Source organism: Eubalaena glacialis, chromosome X (assembly GCF_028564815.1).
Source record: "Eubalaena glacialis isolate mEubGla1 chromosome X, mEubGla1.1.hap2.+ XY, whole genome shotgun sequence".
NCBI lineage: Eukaryota > Metazoa > Chordata > Mammalia > Artiodactyla > Balaenidae > Eubalaena > Eubalaena glacialis.
In genome coordinates, this window is record NC_083736.1 from 67,771,970 (window position 1) to 67,791,986 (window position 20,017).

Genomic DNA, 20,017 nt, shown 5'->3' on the forward strand with positions numbered 1-20,017 from the left:
CATTGTATATTATTGCCTTCTTTGTCATAGATTAATTGACCATAAATGTGTGGGTTTATTTCTGGGATTTCTATCCTTTTCCACTGATGTACATGCCTGTTTTTGTGCCAGTACCATACTGTTTTTATTACTATAGCTTTGTAGTATAGTCTGAAGACAGGGAGCCTGATTCCTCTAGCTCCATTCTTCTTTTTCAAAATTGCTTTCACTATTTGTGGTCTTTTGTGTTTTCATACAAATTAAAAAAAATTTTTGTTCTAGTTCTGTGAAAAGTGCCATTGGTAATTTGATAGGGATTGCATTGAATCTATAAATTGCCTTGGGTAGTATGGTCATTTTAACAGTATTGATTCTTCTAATCCAAGAACACTGTATATCTTTCCACCTGTTTGTGTCATCTTCAATTTCTTTAATAAGCATCTTATAGTTTTTGTAATATAGTTCTTTTACCTCCTTAGGTAGGTTTATACATCCTAGGTATTTTATTCTTTTTGATGCAATGGTAAATGGGACTGTTTCCTTAATTTCTCTTTCTGATAGTTCATCATTAGTGTATAGGAGTGCCACAAATTTCTGTATATTTTGTATCCTGCAACTTTGGGAATTCATTGACGAGGTCTAAGAATGTTCTGGTGTCATCTTTAGGATTTTCTATGTATAGTATCATGTCACCTGCAAACAGTGGCAATTTTACTACTACTTTTCAAATTTGGATTCCTTTTACTTCTTTTTCTTCTCTGATTCGTGTGGTTAGGGCTTCCAAAACTATGTTGAATAAAAGTGGTGAGCGTGGGCATCCTTGTCTTGTTCCTGATCTTAGGGGAAATGCTTTCAGCTTTTCACCATTGATTGTGGTGTTAACTATGGAGTTGTCACATATGGCCTTTATTATGTCGAGGTATGTTTCCTCTATGCCCACTTTCTGGAGAGTTTTTATCATAAATGGATGTTGAAGGGCAATATCATTCTTAATGGTAGTTAAATAGCCAATTTTCTGCTAAGATTGAAACAAGGCAAGGATGTCTCATCTCACCACTCCTTTTATATGTCATTCTGGAAGTCCTAACTCAATAGTACAAGAAAAGGAAATAATGTATAAACAGATTGGTTAGGATGAAATTTGTCTTTTTCAGAGATGATATAAATGTCTATGCAGAAATTCCTAAAGTATCAAGAAAAAACATCCTGGAACTAAGTGATTAGAGCAAAGTTGTATGATATAAGGTTAATATACAGAAGTCAATTGATTTTTTATTTATAAGTGATTAACGAGTACAATTTGAAATTAAAAATACAATACCTTTTATATTAGCACTTCTCCCCCTGGAAATGAAATACTTAGATATAAATCTAACAAAATATATACAAGGTCTTTTTGAGGAAAACCAGAAACGTTTGATGAATGTAATCAAAAACTAAATAAATGGATAGACATTATCAAGTTGTCAGTTCTTCCCTACTTGATCTATGGATTAAATAAAATCCCAAATAAAATGTTAGCAGACATCTTGTGGATATTGAGAAACTGATTTTGAAGTTCATATGGAGAGGCAAAAGACTCGGAATTACCAGCACAAACATTGATGGAAAAGAGCAAAGTCAGAGAACTGAACCTACTCATCTTTAACGTTTTCTATCAAGACAGTGTGGTATTGTCAAAGAATAGACAACTAGGTCAATGGTATAGAATATAGAGCTCAGAAATATATCTGCATAAATATAATCAACTGATCTTTGACAAAGGAGGTAAGGCAATATTATGGAGCTAAGATGGTATCTGTGACAAGTGTTGCTGGAACAACCAGACTTACACATGTAAAAAAAAAAAAATCTAGACACAGATCTTATACACTCTTCACAAAAATCAACTACAAATTGGTCATAGACCTAAATGTGAAACTGTAAGACTCCTAGAAGGTTACATAGGAGAAAACCTTTGGTGATCTTTGGTTTCGCAATGACTCTCTTGGTACAACACCAAAGTCACATTCATGAAATAAATAATTGAAAAGCTGGATTTTGTTAAAATTAAAAAGTTTTTCTTCGCAAAAGTCAATGTCAGGGGCTTCCCTGGTGGCGCAGTGGTTGAGAATCTGCCTGCTAATGCAGGGGACACGGGTTCGAGCCCTGGTCTGGGAAGATCCCACATGCCGTGGAGCAGCTGGGCCCATGAGCCACAATTACTGAGCCTGCGCGTCTGGAGCCTGTGCTCCGTAACAAGAGAGGCCGCGATAGTGAGAAGCCCGCGCACCACGATGAAGATTGGCCCCCGCTTGCCACAACTAGAGAAAGCCCTCGTACAGAAACGAAGACCCAACACAGCCATAAAAATAAATAAAATTAATTAATTAATTTAAAAAAAAAAGTCAATGTCAAGAGAATAGGAAGACAAGCCAGAGACTGGTAGAAAATATTTGCAAAAGATACATCTGATAAGAAACTATTATCTACAATATGCAAAGAACTCTAAAAGTTCAATAATAAGAATACAATCTGATTAAAAAGTAAATGGAGGAACTAACATACATCCCACCAAAGAAGATATACAGATGGGAAATATGCATGTGAAAGATTCTCCACATCATACGTTATCAGGGAAATGCAAATGAACATAAAAAGGAGATACCACTGCACACATATTAGAATGGTCACAATCCAGGACACATAAAAAACCACCTTCTGGTGAGGGTCTGGAGTAACAGGAACTCTTGTACATTGCTGGTGGGAATGCACAACAGTAAAGCCACTTTGGAATATAGTTCAGTGGCTTCTTAAAAAAGTAAGCATACTGTTACCATGTAATCTGCCAATTGTGCTTATTGGTATTTACCCATAGGAGTTGAAAATTTATGTCCCCACAAACACCTGCACATGTATACTTGTAGCAGCTTAATTCATTAATGCCCAAATTTGGAAGCAACTAAGATGTCCCTCAGCAGGAAAGAAAATGCAACTAGAATGGATTAAACAATTTATTAAAAGAATTATATAGTGACTGTTATCTCTACCTGATTTTTAAAATTTATTTCATTTTTATTTTATTGAAGTCTAGTTGACTTACAATGATTCAGGATTATAGCAAAGTGATTCTGTTATGTTTGTGTGTGTGTGTGTATGTATATATATATAATATATACACATACATACATATATATGTTCTTTTTCATATTCTTTTCCATTATTTGGTTATTACAAGGTATTGAATATAGCTCCCTGTGCTATACAGTAGATCCTTGTTGGATATTTTATATATAGTAGTATGTATTTCTTAATCCCAAATTCACAGTTCATCCCTCCACCCCTTTCCCCTTTGGTAACCATAACTTAGTTTTCTGTGTCTGTGACTATTTCTGTTTTGCAAATAAGATCATTTGTATCATTTTTTTACATTCCACATATAAGTGATATCACATGATATTTGTCTTTCTTTGTCTGACTTACTTCACTTACTATGATAATCTCTAGGTCAATATGTGTTGCTGCAAGTGGCATTATAATATTCTTTTTTATGGCTGAGTAATATTCCATTGTATATATGTTCCACATCTTCTTTATCCGTTCATCTGTTGATGGACATTTAGGTTGCTTCCATATCTTAGCTATTGTAAATAGTGCTGCTATGAACATTGGGGTGCATGTATCTTTTTGAATTAAGAGTTTTTATTTTTTCTGAATATATGTCCAGGAGTGGGATTGCTGGTTCATAAGAAACCTCCATACTGTTTTCCAAAGGGGCTACACCAATTTACATTCCCACCAACAGTCCTCTACCTGATTTTAAAGCATTAAATTGTTGCCATTATCAAGTCTGCATGGTTTTGATGGAGGGAAAGAGACATATATCAATGAAACAGAATAGAGAAGCCAGAAATTGATTTGCAGAAATATACCCAGCCTATTTTTCATAAATTCCTAAAATCAATTTAATGAAAGAAAGACAGTCTTTTTTATACTAGGTTCTGGATCAGTTAAACACGCATACATTTTAAAAGTGAACCTTGAGCTAAACCTCATATCTACCCAAATTAACTCAAAATGGATCATGGATTTAAATGTAAAATGCAAAACTATAAAACATTTAGACGTAACTATAGGAGAAAATTTGTTTGACTTAGCTCTTGGCAAATTGTTCTTAATGATGAGAGCCAAAACAAAATCCATTTAAGAAAATGAATCGATAAATTGGATGACATTAGAATTTTACACTTTTGCTCTGCATAACTCCCTATGATGAAAATGGAAAGATAATTTGCATTGTCAGAGAAAATACTCACGAACCACTAATATGTCATTGGGCATGTTCCTATTTATATATTCTATACTCAACAATAAAAATACAAACCATATAGCTAGAAATTGGACAAAAGGTATATAGGAGAATTTTACTGATGAGGCTGGAGAAATGTCACTAAGGACATGCAAAGATATTGCAAATCGCTAGCAGTTAGAGAAATGCAAGTTAATAGCAGGATGAGATACTATTACATACTTGTTACAAGAGATAAAATACATAACATTGACCATAAAAAATCCTGAGGAAGATGTGGAGAAACTGAAACTCTCATACATTCCTAATGGGTAAATCAAATTTATATCCATTTTTGAAAACATTTTTTTTAAGGTTGCTAGTTTCTTTTTTTTTTAAGCTGGTTATTATTTTAATTTTTTATTGAAGTATAGTTGATTTACAATGTTGTACAACAAATGGGTTCAGTTATGTATATATATATATATATATATATATATTGTATACATACACATTCTTTTTTAAAATATTCTTTTCCATTATGGTTTATCATAGGATATTGAATATAGTTCTCTGTGCTATACCGTAGTACCTTGTTGTCTATCCATTCCATATATAATAGTCTGCATCTGCTAACCCCAACCTCCCACTCCATCCCTCCCCCAACCCCCTCACCCTTGGCAACCACCAGTCTGTTCTCTATGTCTGTGATTCTGTTTCTGTTTCATAGATAGGTTCATTTGTGTCATATTTTAGATTCCACATGTAAGTGATGTCATATGATATTTGTCTTTGTCTGACTTACTTCACTTATAGTGATAATCTCTAGTTGCTTCCATGTTGCTGCGAATGGCATTATTTCATTCTTTTTATAGCTGAGTAATATTCCTTTGTATATATGTACCACATCTTCTTTATCCATTCATATGTTGACGGACATTTAGTTTGTTTCCATGTCTTTGCTATTGTGAATAATGCTGCTATGAAGATAGGCGTGCATGTATCTTTTTGAATTATAGTTTTCTTGATATATGCCCAGGAGTGGGATTGCTGGGTCATATGGTAATTAATTCTATTTTTACTTTTCTTAGGAACCTCCATACTGTTTTCAACAGTGGCTGCATCAATGTACATTCCCACCAACAGTGTAGGAGGGTTCCCTTTTCTCCACACCCTCTCCAGCATTTGTTATTTGTAGACTTTTTAATGATGCCAATTCTGACTGGTGGGAGGTGGTACCTCATTGTAGTTTTCATTTGCATTTCTCTAATAATTAGCAATTTTGAGCACCTTTTCATGTACCTATTGGGCATCTGTATGTCTTCTTTGGAGAAATGTCTGTTTAGGTCTTCCACCCATTTTTGGATTGGCTTGTTTGTTTTTTTGTTGTTGAGTTATATGAGCCGTTTGTATATTTTGGAAATTAAGCCCTTGTCGGTCTCATTGTTTGCAGATATTTTCTCCTATCCTGTAGATTGTCTTTTTCTTTTGTTTATGTTTTATTTGGCTGCGCAAAAGCTTGTAAGTTTGATTAGGTCCTTTTTTTTTTTTTTCTGCCGCGTTGTGCGGCTTGTATGATCGTAGTTCCCTGATCAGGGATTGAACCCACGCCTTCAGCAGTGAAAGCATGGCATCCTAACCACTGGACCACCAGGGAATTCCCCGGTTTGTTTACTTTTGCTTTTATTTTTATTGCCTCGGGAGACTGACCTGAGAAAATATTGTTATGATTTATGTCAGAGAATGTTTTGCCTATGTTCTCTTCTAGGAGTTTTATGGTGTCTTGTCTTATGTTTAAGTCTTTAAGCCCTTTTCAGTTTATTTTTGTTTATGGTGAGAGGGTGTGTTCTAATTTCATTGATTTACATGCAGCTGTCCACCTTTCCCAACACCACTTGCTGAAGAGACGGTCTTTTTCCCATTGTATATTCTTTCCTCCTTTGTGTAAGATTAATTGACCATAAGTGTGTGGGTGTATTTCTGGGCTCTCTGTTCTGTTCCATAGATGCATATGTCTGTTTTTGTGCCAATAACATGTTGTTTTGATTACTGTAGCTTTGTAGTATTGTCTGATGTCTAGGAGGGTTATGCCTTCTGCTTTATTCTTTTTCTTCAGGATTGCTTTGGCAATTCTGGGTCTTTTATGGTTCCATATAAATTTTAGGATTATTTGTTCTAGTCCTGTGAAAAATCTCATGGGTAATTTGATAGGGATCACATTTAATCTGTAGATTGCTTTGGGTAGTATGGCCATTTTAGCAATATTAATTCTTTCAATCCAAGAGCATGGGATATCTTTCCATTTCTTTGAATCATCTTCAACTTCCTTTATTAATGTTTTATAGTTCTCAGCATATAAGTCTTTCACCTCCTTGGTCAGGTTTATTCCTAAGTATTTTATTCTTGGTGGTGTGATTTTAAAAGATACTGTTTCTTTACATTCCCTTTCTGATATTTCATTGTTGATATAAAGAAATGCAACCTTTGTCTGTATGTTAATCTTGTAACCTGCTACTTTGCTGAATTTGTTTATGAGTTCTAGTAGTTTTTGTGTGGAGTCTTTAGGGTTTTCTATGTATAGTATCATATCATCTGTATGTAATGACAATTTTACCTCTTCCCTTCCAATTTGGATACCGTTTTTTCTTTTTCTCGTCTGATTGCTGTGGAGAGGACTTCCAACACTATGTTGAATAGAAGAGGTGAGAGTGGACATCATTGTCTTGTTCCAGATTTTAGTGGGAAGGCTTTCAGCTTTTCACTACTGAGTATTATATTGGCTATGGGTTTGCCATAAATAGCTTTTATTATCTTGAAATATGTTCCCTCTATACCCAGTTTGGTAATAGTTTTTATCATGAATGGATGTTGAATGTTGTCAAATGCTTTTTCTGCATCTATTGAGATGATCATGTATTTTTTTGTCTTTTGTTTATGTGGTGTATCACATTGATTGATTTGCATATGTTGAACCATCATTGTGAACTTGGGATGAATTCCATTTGCTTGTGGTCTGTGATCATTTTTATGTGTTGTTGGTTTCGGTTTGCTAGTATTTTGTTGAGAATTTTTGCATATGTTTTCATCAAAGATATTGGCCTGTAATTTTCTTTATTGGTGGGGTCTTTGTTTGGTTTTGGTATCAGGGTGATGGTGGCTTCATACAATGTCTTTGGGAGTGTTCCCTCCTCTTCAGTTTTTTGGAAGAGTTTGAAGATAATCGGTATAAGTTCTTCTTTGTATGTTTGGTAGAATTCATCTGTGAAGACATCTGGTCCTAGGCTTTTGTTTGTAGGGAGTTTTTAAATTACAGATTCTGTTTCACTTCTAGTGATCATTCTGTTCAAATTATCTATTTACTCTTGATTCAGTTTTGGTGGCCTGCATGTTTCTAGAAGCTTGTCCATTTCTTCTAGGTTGTTGAATTTGTTGGCATAAAATTGTTCATAGTATTTCCTTATGTTTATTTTAAAAAATATTTTAATAGTTTCTTTTAAAACTGAACACATGATAAGACTCAGCAATTGCAATCATGCGATTTTTTATGTCAGAGAAATGAAGCTTACATCTGCACACAAATCCCTGCATTTAAATATTCACATCACTTTTATTTGGAATAGCCACAAACTGAAATCAACCCATATGTGCTTCAGTAGGTGAATGGTTAAAAATTTTGTGGTATATCCATACCATGAAATACTACCAAGCAATAAAAAGGAATGAACTATTGTTATACACAAAATCTTGCATGGGTCTCACAGGTAGTATGGTGAAGGAAAAACTTATTTCAGATTGTCACATATGCATCATTCCTTAACAAAATTATTCACATGGAAAAAGATTATTGTTTGTCATCTTTTAGGCATGTCATAAGGTGGGAGTGATTATAAAGGAGTAGCACAATGGATATCTTTGTAATGATGGAATAGTTCTGACTTAGATTGTTGTGAGTGTTACACTAAACTACATATGTGATAAAATAACATGGAATTATACATACACTTTGTACCGATGTTGATTTTCTGGTTTTGATATTCTACTATAGTTACATTAAAATATTACCTTTATAGAAAAAGAGGTGAGAGGTCTGAGCAAACTTTTATTACTGTCTTTGCAATGTCTTGTGTCTCCATAATTAAATGTAATTAAAAAAAAATACATCACCTAGAAAAATCCCAAAGAACACCCACTTTAAATAGAGTAATAAAGATATGTAATGAGTAACAGGAAGAAAATGATAAACTATGTGAAATGGGTAGAATGGTAAGACTACAGAATGGAGAAAATTACCTGGATTATTCTTTTTTTTTCTTTTTAATATCTTTATTGGAGTATAATGGCTTTACAATTATACAGTACTGTTTTTGTAGATTCCATATTTGTGCGTTAGCATATGGCATTTGTTTTTCTCTTTCTGACTTCACTCTGTGTGACAGACTCTAGGTCTATCTACCTCATTACAAATAACTCAATTTCATTCCTTTTTATGGCTAAGTAATATTCCATTGTAAACATCTGCCACATCTTCTTTATCCATTCATCTGTTGATGGACATTTACATTGATTCCATGTCCTGGCTATTGTAAATAGTGCTGCAAATTTGTGTTCAGTGCTGAACATTGTGTTACATGTATCTTTTTGAATTATGGTTTTCTCAGGGTATATGCCCAGTAGTGGGATTGCTGGGTCATATGGTAGTTCTATTTTTATTTTTTTAAGGAACCTCCATACTGTTCTCCATAGGGGCTGTATCAATTTACATTCCCACCAACAGTGCAGGAGGGTTCCCTTTTCTACATACCCTCTCCAGCATTTGTTGTCTCTAGATTTTTTGATGATGGCCATTCTGACCAGTGTGAGAGGATACCTCATTGTGTTTTTAATTTGCATTTCTCTAATGATTAGTGATGTTGAGCATCTTTTCATGTGTTTGTTGGCAATCTGTATATCTACTTTGGAGAAATGTCTATTTAGGTCTTCTGCCCATTTTTGGATTGGGTTGTCTGTTTTTTTGATATTGAGCTGCATGAGCTGCTTGTATATTTTGGAGATTAATCCTTTGTCAGTCGCTACGTTTGTAAATACCTTCTCCCATTCCGAGGGTTGCCTTTTCGTCTTGTTTATGGTTTCCTTTGCTGTGCAAAAGCTTTTAAGTTTCATTAGGTCCCATTTGTTGATTTTTTTAAAATTTCATTACTGTAGGAGGTGGGTCAAAAAGGATCTTGCTGTGATTTATGTCATAAAGTGTACTGCCTATGTTTTCCTCTAAGAGTTTATAGTGTCTGGCCTTACATTTAGGTCTTTAATCCATTTTGAGTTTGTTTTTGTGTATGGTGTTCGAAAGTGTTCTACTTTCATTCTTTTACATGTAGCTGTCCAGTTTTCCCAGCACCATTTATTGAAGGGACTGTCTTTTGTCCGTTGTATATTCTTGCCTCCTTTGTCAAAGATAAGGTGACCATATGTGCTTGGGTTTATCTCTGGGCTTTCTATCTTGTTCCATTGATCTATACTTCTGAAGTCAGGGAGCCTGATTCCTCCAGCTCAGTTTTTCTTTCTCAATATTGCTTTTGCTACTCAGGGTCTTCTGTGTTTCCATACAAATTGTGAAATTTTTTGTTCTAGTTCTGTGAAAAATGCCATTGGTAGTTTGATAGGGATTTCATTGAATCTGTAGATTGCTTTGTGTAGTGTAGTCACTTTCACAATGTTGATTCTTCCAATCCAAGAACATGGTATATCTCTCCATCTGTTTATATTATCTTTGATTTCTTTCATCAGTGTCTTTTAGTTTTCTGCATACAGGTCTTTTGCCTCCTTAGGTAGGTTTATTCCTAGGTATTTTATTCTTTTTGTTGCAATGGTGAATGGGAGTGTTTCCTTAATTTCTCTTTCAGATTTTTCATCATTAGTGTATAGGAATGCAAGAGATTTCTGTGCATTAATTTTGTATCCTGCAACTTTACCAAGTTCATTGGTTAGCTCTAGTAGTTTGCTGGTGGCATCTTTAGGATTCTCTATGTATAGTATCATGTCATCTGCAAACAGTGACCATTTTACTTCTCCTTTTCCAATTTGTATTCCTTTTATTTCTTTTTCTTTTCTGATTGCCGTGGCTAGGATTTCCAAAACTATGTTGAATAATAGTGGTGAGAGTGGATATCCATGTCTTGTTCCTGATCTTAGAGGAAATGCTTTCAGTTTTTCACCATTGAGAATGATGTTTGCTGTGGATGTGTCGTATATGGCCTTTATTATATTGAGGTAGGTTCCCTCTATGCCCACTTTCTGGAAAGTTTTTTTCATAAATTGGTGTTGAATTTTGTCAAAAGCTTTTTCTGCATCTATTGAGATGATCATATGTTTTTTCTCCTTCAAGTTGTTAATATGGTGCATCACATTGATCGATTTGCATATATTGTAGAATCCTTGCATTCCTGAGATAAACGCCTCTTGATCATGGTTTATGATCCTTTTAATCTGCTGTTGGATTCTGTTTGCTAGTTTTTTGTTAAGGAATTTTGCAGCTATGTGAATCAGTGATATTGGCCTGTAATTTTCTTTTTTTGTGACATCTTTGTCTCGTTTTGGTATCAGTGTGAGAGTGGCCTCATAGAATGAGTTTGGGAGTGTTCCTCCCTCTGCTGTATTTTGGAAGAGTTTGAGAAGGATAGGAGTTTGCTCCTCTCTAAATGTTTGATAGAATTCACCTTTGAAGCCATCTGGTCCTGGACTTTTGTTTGTTGGAAGATTTTTAATCACAGTTTCAATTTCAGTGCTTGTGATTGGTCTCTTTATATTTTCTATTTCTTCCTAGTTCATCCTTGGAAGATTATACCTTTCTAGGTATTTGTTCATTTCTTCCAGGTTGTCCATTTTATTGGCATAGAGTAGCTTGTAGTAGTCTCTTAGGATGCTTTGTATTTCTGCGGTGTCCTTTGTAACTTCTCCTTTTTCATTTCTAATTTTATTGAGTTGAATCCTATCCCTCCTTTTCTTTGTGTGTCTGGCTAAAGGTTTATCAATTTTGTTTATCTTCTCAAAGAACCAGCTTTAATTTTACTGATCTTTGCTATCATTTTATTTCTTTCTATTTCATTTATTTATGATCTGATCTTTATGATTTCTTTCCTTCTACTAACTTTGGGCTTTGTTTGTTCTTCTTTCTCTCGTTGCATTAGGTGTAAGGTTAGATTGTTTGAGATTTTTCTTGTTTCTTGAGGTAGGATGGTATTGCTATAAGCTTCCTGCTTAGAACTGCCTTTGCTGCATCCCTTAGGTTTTGGGCCATCGTGTTTTCATTGTCATTTCTTTCTAAGTATTTTTTGATTTCCTCTTTGATTTCTTCAGTGATCTCTTGGCTATTTAGTAATGTGTTGTTTAACCTCCATGTGTTTGTGTTTTTTATGTTTTTTTCCCTGTAATTTATTTCTAATCTCATAGCGTTGTGGTCAGTAATGATGCTTGATGTGATTTCAGTTTTCTTAAACTTACCGAGGTTTGATTTGTGCCCCAAGATGTGATCTATTCTGGAGAATGTTCCATGTGCACTTGAGAAGAAAGTGTATTTCGTTGTTTTTGGATGGAATGTCCTATAAATATCAATTAAGTCCATTTGGTCTAATGTGTCATTTAAGGCTTGTGTTTCCTTATTTTCTGCTTGGATGATTTGTCTATTGTTGTAAGTGGGGTGTTAAAGTCACCTACTATTATTGTGATACTGTCGATTTCCCCTTTTATGGGTGTTAGCATTTGCCTTATGTATTGAGGTGCTCCTATGTTGGGTGCATAGATATTTACAATTGTTATATCTTCTTCTTGGATTGATCCCTTGATCATTTTTTAGTGTCCTTCCTTGTCTCTTGTAATAGACTTTATTTTAAACTCTATTTTGTCTGACATGCGTATTGCTACTGCAGCTTTCTTTTGATTTCCATTTGCATGGAATATCTTTTTCCATCCCCTCACTTTCAGTCTGTATGTGCCCCTAGGCCTGAAGTGGGTCTCTTGTAGACAGCATATATATACGGGTTTTGTTTTTGTATCCATTCAGCCAGTCTGTGTCTTTTGGTTGGGGCATTTAATCCATTTACATTTAAGGTAATTATTAATATGTATGTTCCTATTACCATTATCTTAATTGTTTTTGGTTTGTTTTTGTTAGTCTTTTCCTTCTCTTGTGTTTCCTGTGTAGAGAAGTTCCTTTAGCAGTTGTTGTAAAGGTGGTTTGTTGGTACTACATTCTCTGAACTTTTGCTTGTCTGTAAAGCTTTTGATTTCTCTGTCGAATCTGAATGAGATCCTTGCTGGGTAGAGTAATCTTGGTTGTATGTTCTTCCCTTTCATCACTTTAAACATATCTTGGTACTCCCTTCTCGCCTGTAGAGTTTCTGCTGAAAGATCAGGTGTTAACCCTATGGGGATTCCCTTGTATGTTATTTGTTGCTTTTCCCTTACTGCTTTTAATATTTTTTCTTTGTTTTTTAATTTTTTTAGTTTGGTTAATATGTGTCTCGGTGTGTTTCTCCTTGGGTTTATCCTGTATGGAACTCTCTGCACTTCCTAGACTTGATTGACTATTTCTTTTCCCGTGTTGGGGACGTTTGCCACTATAATCTCTTCAAATATTTTCTCAGACCCTTTTTTTTTTCTCTTCTTCTTCTGGGATGCCTGCACTTCAAATGGTGGTGTGCTTAGTGTTGTCCCAGAGGTCTCTGAGGTTGTGCTCCATTCTTTTCATTCTTTTTTCTTTATTCTTCTCTGTGGCCGTTATTTCCACCATTCTATCTTCCAGGTCACTTATCCGTTCTTCTGCCTCAGTTATTCTTCTATTGATTCCTTCTAGAGTATTTTTAGTTTCAGTTATTGTGTTGTTCATTACTGTTAGTTTGTGTTTTAGCTCTCTTAGGTCCTTGTTAAATTTTTCTTGTATTTTCTCTGTTCTATTTTTGAAATTTTGGATCATATTTACTATCATTACTCTGAATTCGTTTTCGGGTAGTTTTCCTATTCCCTCTTCATTTACTTGCTCTTTTTTTTCTATTTTATTTATTGATTTTTTAAACATCTTTATTGGAGTATAATTGCTTTACAGTGCTGTGTTAGGTTCTGCTTTATATCTTGTGCGTTTTTATCTTGCTCCTTTTCCTATAAGATATTTCTCTGTCTTCTCATTTTGTCTAGTTTACAGTATTTGAGGTCTCCTCTCTGCAGGCTGCAGGGTCATAGTTCATTTTGCTTCTGTTCTCTGCCCCTGGTGGTGATGTTGGTCCAGTGGCTTATGTAGGCTGCCTGATGGGAGGGACTGGTGCCTGCTTTCTAGTGGGTGGAGCTGTGTCTTTTCTCTTGGATTAGCAGGGCCATGTCAGGTGGTGTGTTTTGTGGTGTCTGTGAACTTAGTATGACTTTAGGTAGTCTGTGTGCTGATGGGTGGGTTTGTATTCCTGTCTTGTTTGTTTGGTGTGAGGCATCCAGCGCTGGGAGCTGCTGGAAGTTGGGTGGAGCCGGGTCTTGGCTTCAGATAGAGGCCTCTGTGAGAGCTCTCAGCGGTTAATCTTCCCTGGGGCTGGGAATTCTCTAGTGGTGCAGCATCCTGGACTCGATGCTCCCATCCCAGAGCCTCAGGCCCAACTTCTGGTCAAGGGACCAAGACCCCGCAAGTCGCTCATCCCAGCAATAAAGGGGCTTAAAAAAACAAAAGACTAACAAAACCCCAGAGAAATGGTAAAAAGTAAAATCAAGCAAAGAGAAACAGAAACAAGGAAACACGAACACACACAAAAGAAACAAAATCAGAACCAAAGAAATCAAAAAGGAAGAGAACAACCAGACAAACAAAAGAACCCAAGAACAAAATCAAACAATTAAAAAGAAAACTGACAAAAACACAAAACCAGAAAACAAAACCAAAGCAGAGTGCCAACTGACGAATGAAGCAAGGAAATAAAACAAACCGACAAAAATGATTAAAAGAAAAATAAAAAGAAAACAAGAAAGGGGAAAGAAGACAGAACAACAGAATAGCAACGTTGAAATAGAAATATAAAAAAGAAAAAATAGAAAATACATTAAAGAAAAAAAAGTCAACCAATCCCCAGAGAAATGGTGAAAACAAAATCAAACAGACAAAAACAGAAACAAGGAAACACACACACATAAAAGAAACAAAAACAGAGCCAAATAAAACAAATAGCAAGAGAACAACCAAATAGAAGAACTCAAAAACAAAATCAAACAATTAGAATTAAATCTAACAAAAACACATAACCTAAATACAAAACCAAAGCAGTGTCCCAAGTGAAGGAAAAAGCAAGGAAACAGAACAAACCAATAAAAATGATTAAAAATAATAAAATAAAATAAAATAAAAGTAAAATAAAAAGGGAAAAAACACAGGACAATAGAAAAGCAAAGTAGAAATAGAAATATTAAAAAAAATTAAAAGCTATGTTATAAAACATGGAGATCCCAAAAGACTAAATAAAAAAAAATACTAAAACAACAGCTAACAAAAAAACCCCAAAAAAGCCAGAATCAACAACACAATGAATCAAAACATAATGAAATTAATAGTAATAATTATGTTTCCCTGGGATCTCTGCTGTAAGTGTCCTTGCACACACTGTGAGTCACAGCCCACCTCCGTTTCCCCAGGGTCTCTCCTCTGCCTCTGGGCTGGTCTCTGGACCTCCTGTGGGCCCTGTGGGGACCACTCAGACTCTGATCTGGCCCAATTCCTGTGTGCACTTGCCCCCAAAGTCCACAGCTGCCAGAGCTTGACCATTTTCATTTGTGGGAACACTCATTGTCTACTCAGATAGATGCAGGGTCTAACTAGCTGATCACAGGGATTTAATCTTCAGCTTGTGCAAGTGATGGAAAGATATTCGATTCTCTTCCTTAGTTGCCCCATCTGTGGGGTTCAGCTTTGCTTTTATCCCCATATCTGCGTGTGGTCCACCCACAGGAGTCTGGTCCTGTGGCTGCCTTGGAGCTCTTGGGTCTGCCCCTGTGAGGACCATGCACAGAGGTGGTATGATTGCTTGGATTGTATGAGCCCCAATGGCACCAAATGCGCAGGGAAGCAGGCGGCCACGGGCGCGAGAGATATGGCCTTCTCTGGATTATTCTTTTTTTTTTTTTTTTTTTTTTTTTAAACATCTTTATTGAAGTATAATTGCTTTACAATGGTGTGCTAGCTTCTGCTTTACAACAAAGTGAATCAGTTACACATATACATATGTTGCCATATCTCTTCCCTCTTGCATCTCCCTCCCTCCCACCCTCCCTATCCCACCCCTCTAGGTGGTCACAAAGCACCGAGCTGATCTCCCTGTGCTATGCGGCTGCTTCCCACTAGTTATCTATTTTACATTTGGTAGTGTATATATGTCCATGACACTCTCTCACCCTGTCACATCTCACCCCTCCCCCTCCCCATATCCTCAAGTCCATTCTCTAGTAGGTCTGTGTCTTTATTCCCATCTTGCCACTAGGTTCTTCATGACCTCTTTTTTTTTTTTTCCCTTAGATTCCATATATATGTGTTAGCATACTGTATTTGTTTTTCTCTTTCTGACTTACTTCACTCTGTATGACAGACTCTAACTCCATCCACCTCATTACAAACACCTCTGGATTATTCTTAACTTAGGATGCAACTAACTATAGTTTTCAACATAAGTGAAACAAAAAGTGAAAAGAGATATAGAAAGATCCACAATTATTCTTGGAGAATTTAACTTTCCTCTCATTATTCATCAATTATTATTATTAATTCATTATTTTATTCATATATTAAAACATGTAGCAGAAAATATCATGGATATAGAAGTCTGAACACTATAAATCAACTTGACTTAGATGACATTTATGGAACACTCCACCTAACAACTGTAGATTGCAAGTTCACTTGAAACATTCAGCAATATTCACCATGTGCTCGGCCAAAAGGAAATTTGATCAAATGTACTATGATCATAATCATAGAAAGTGTTATTTGTGGCAATAATGGAATTAAACCAGAAATCAGTAACAGAAACTTCTGTTACGTCTTCTACTGTTTGGAAATTAAGCAACAACCTCTCCAAATCTAATTGGTATAAGAAATTAGATTAGAAATTAGATTTGTATAAGAATTAGATTAGAAAATATTTTGAACTGAATAAAACAGACATACAGCATATCAAAACTGGGATGTTTCTACACAGAACTTGAAATTTTTAACGTTAAATTCTTACATTGGTATTCAAGAAAGGCTTTAAATCATTAGAAATTTCCCCTTGAAGCAGGTAGAAAAAGAACAAATTAAACTGAAAGCAAGTGGTAGTAATGAATAATAAATATGGGAGCTAAAGTCAGTGAAATTGAAAAAAGAAAATAAGTAAAATTAGCAAAAGCAAACCTTTTTAAAAATCAATAAATTTGATAAGCTACCTGCCATAATCTCCAAGAAAAAAAGAGACATAACAAAATTACCATTATCATGAATAAAAGATGTGACGTTATTACAAACCCTAAAGGCATTAAAAGATATTAAAACACCAACTACTATAATTTCCCCAAGAACAGATAATTTGAATAGGCCCATATTTATGAAAGAATTATATAATTTGTATTTAAATAACCTTTCAACTTCAAAATTTTGGTGGAAGAAATCAATGACCTAAATTAATTGAGAGACATACTGTGTTCATGGATTTGAAGACTCATCATAGTAAGGATGTCAGTTCTCCTCAAATTTATCTGTAGAATTAACAGTATTCCAAACATGATCATAGTAGTTAGTAGTATACTGTCTACCTACTAAATAAATATTTTCAATAAATATTTTTGTATGATCGAGTGATGAAATAAGTGACCAAAAAATACATTACAAATAAACTTTTTGTAGAACTTATTTTTCAGCTTAAGACTCTTCTGTATATCAGTTTTCCATTTGTCAAATTAGTGTAACAATTGTGAGATCTTAGTTTTTTAAAATGATTCAGTGCAAGGTATTATATGGATATAAAATATATTTAATTGAACTCAGTATGATGACCTACATCATGATATTTCCTATATTTTAAAACATTTTATATATGATATTGTTATACATTTTCTTATTTGGTTCCCCAGAACTTTTGTATTTCTTCATATTCCTACTTTGGGCATATTTTTTAAATGGAAAATGGATGAGAAGTAGTATTATGTAGTTGACTACTGTGAGGATTAATTTTATGTGTTGTTGAGAATTTAAACTACTCCATAATATTGCTGCCTTGGCATCCATTTTGTATGTTTAAGTACCCTGCAGGGGCCTTAAGTTGATACTAGCCCCTTCAAAGAATGCATGCCCTGTATAACAGCAGGGGCACAAGTAAATGTAAGGTCCTGATATGACTCCCCCAACTGCCCTTGTAGTAAGCATTCTCGTCCAAAGCCTCCCCCTTGTGCATCTTTTATATTAGACTCAAGAAGCTTTCCAAAGCCCGTTTCTTTTTGGTTTGAATTGACCAATTCAGCCCTAGCCTGGGAACTCTTGCGGTCTTTTGTTGAACTGTGACTCACCATCTGACATCCTGAGGCTATACTTGACAAATGTTAATTTAACAAGTCACAACTTGTGTCAGTTTGACTGCACTAAGTGATGCCCAGATAGCCGGTAAAGAATTATTTCTGGGTGTGTCTGTGAGAGTCTATCCAGAAGATTTGTATTTGAATCAGTAGACTAAGTAAAGAATATCCGCCCTCACCAATGTGCCAGAATAGAACAAAAAGGCAAAGGAAGAGTGAATTCTTTCTTGCTCTCAGACATTGGAGCTCCTGGTTCTCAGGCTTTCAGACTCCAGGATTTACACCACCACCTCTCTTCTCCCCTAGAGTTTCAGTCTTGGAGTGGGAGTTACATCATTGGTTCCCCTGGTTCCCAGGACTTCAGACTTGGACTGAATTATACCACCAGCTTTCCTGAGCCTCCAGCTTGCAGACAGCAGATCATGGGACTTCTCAGCCTCTGTTGCCACATGAGCCAGTTCCTATAATAAATCTCTTCATATATTTGTTTTATATCCTTCTGGTTCTGTTTCTAAGGAGAACCCTGACTAATATAACTACTTTATATGAATGTGTAAAGTGAAGGAGTAGAAAAAACACCACTTTGAAATTTAAATCTCAGAATTAGGGTGCTCAAATTAATTTTTAAAGACATACTTTCAAGTATTAGATTTAAAATTCTCATTTCTATTTCATAATATCTTCAAAAGTTAACCTTAAAATGTTAGAGCAATTATAATTAGAAAAATATACCAGTAGAGCAATTATACCTCAGTATGGGAAATTTATTTGAGAACCATTATAACCACTTGTCAGTGTTTTTAAGCTGAGCCATATTCATGATAACTTATTCCAAAAATAATATATTTTCAAATGTATTTACAAGTGTCTGTCATCAAGATTTTTGTAGACTATTAGAACTAAAGTTAATGTTTTGGTTTTTACTGTAACAATGTTAAACATGCCAATTATAGAAGAGTAAATTGCAGGCATTAATAAAAATATTGAAAAGTAAGTAAAGATAAACTATTGTACATATATATATAGTAGTTGGATATCTTCTTAGGTCTGGGAAATATCAATTCTAAATAACAGCAACTCTTGGTCCTGTGGTTTTTAAAATAGGTTTGTGGCAGACAAACCATAAGGTAACCCCCAATATTTTCTTGTCTACTAGTGTTTACACCTTTGTCTATTCTCCTCCCCTTGTGTGCACACAGTACCTGTGACTTCCAACCAATAGCAAATTCTAAACAATGGCAGAGGTGATGGAATGTCATTCACTTGATTAGGTTATGTTATGTGACCAAAAGTCACTTCTATGATTATATCATGTTATATAAGACTCTATCTTATATCAGACTGGAGGAAGAAACTCATTGCTGGTTTGACAATGTAAGCAGTTATGTTGGGGAGACACATGGGAAACAGGAACTGTGTGCATCATTTAGGACCTGAGGGCAGTCTCCTGCTGGCAGCCAGCAAAATGTCTGGAAATTTGGTTATATAGCCACAAGAACATGAATTCTGCCAACAACCTGAATGAACTTGGAAGTATATTCTTTTCCTAACTATTCCTCCAGGTGAGAACCCAGCCCAGCCAACACCTTGATTACAGTCTTGTGAGACCCTAAGCAGAGGAGGCAGCTAAGCTGTCCCAGATCCGTGGCCAACACATAACACGATATAAAAAATGTGTGTTATTTAAAGCTGTTAACTTCATGGTAATTTTTAGCCAGGAGTAGAAAACGAATGTAAAGTTTAATGTGAAGCTGTCTATGTCTAGAATCTATTCGAGTAGTCTTTAACCTGTTCTTCTACAAATATCTTTTTTGATTAGCTTTGGAAAGGATTATTATCTAGTATATTTTTCAGGAATGCTCCTAAAATTTTAAAACTTTTGTTTTCTTTACAAGTAGGTTTATGAGCTATCTACTGTTGTGTAAAAAATTGGCCCAAAATATGAAGGCTTAAAACTACAAACATTCGGGCTTCCCTGGTGGCGCAGTGGTTGAGAATCTGCCTGCCGATGCAGGGGACACGGGTTCGAGCCCTGGTCTGGGAAGATCCCACATGCCGCGGAGCAACTAGGCCCGTGAGCCACAACTACTGAGCCTGCGCGTCTGGAGCTTGTGCTCCGCAACAAGAGAGGCCGCGATAGTGAGAGGCCCATGCACCGCGATGAAGAGTGGCCCCCGCTTGCCGCAACTAAAGAAAGCCCTTGCATGGAAACGA

At 35.4% G+C, this 20,017-nt stretch overlaps 1 long non-coding RNA gene across 1 annotated transcript in view; it reads left to right on the forward strand.

Moving 5' to 3' along the window:
- Positions 1-18,420, forward strand: part of LOC133082154 (uncharacterized) — a 116,376-nt gene extending 97,956 nt beyond the window's left edge. Inside the window, exon 3 of the long non-coding RNA XR_009698917.1 lies at positions 18,110-18,420. This is a non-coding gene — a long non-coding RNA (uncharacterized LOC133082154). The remainder of the gene's footprint in view (positions 1-18,109) is intronic.
- Positions 18,421-20,017: the final 1,597 nt, after the last annotated feature.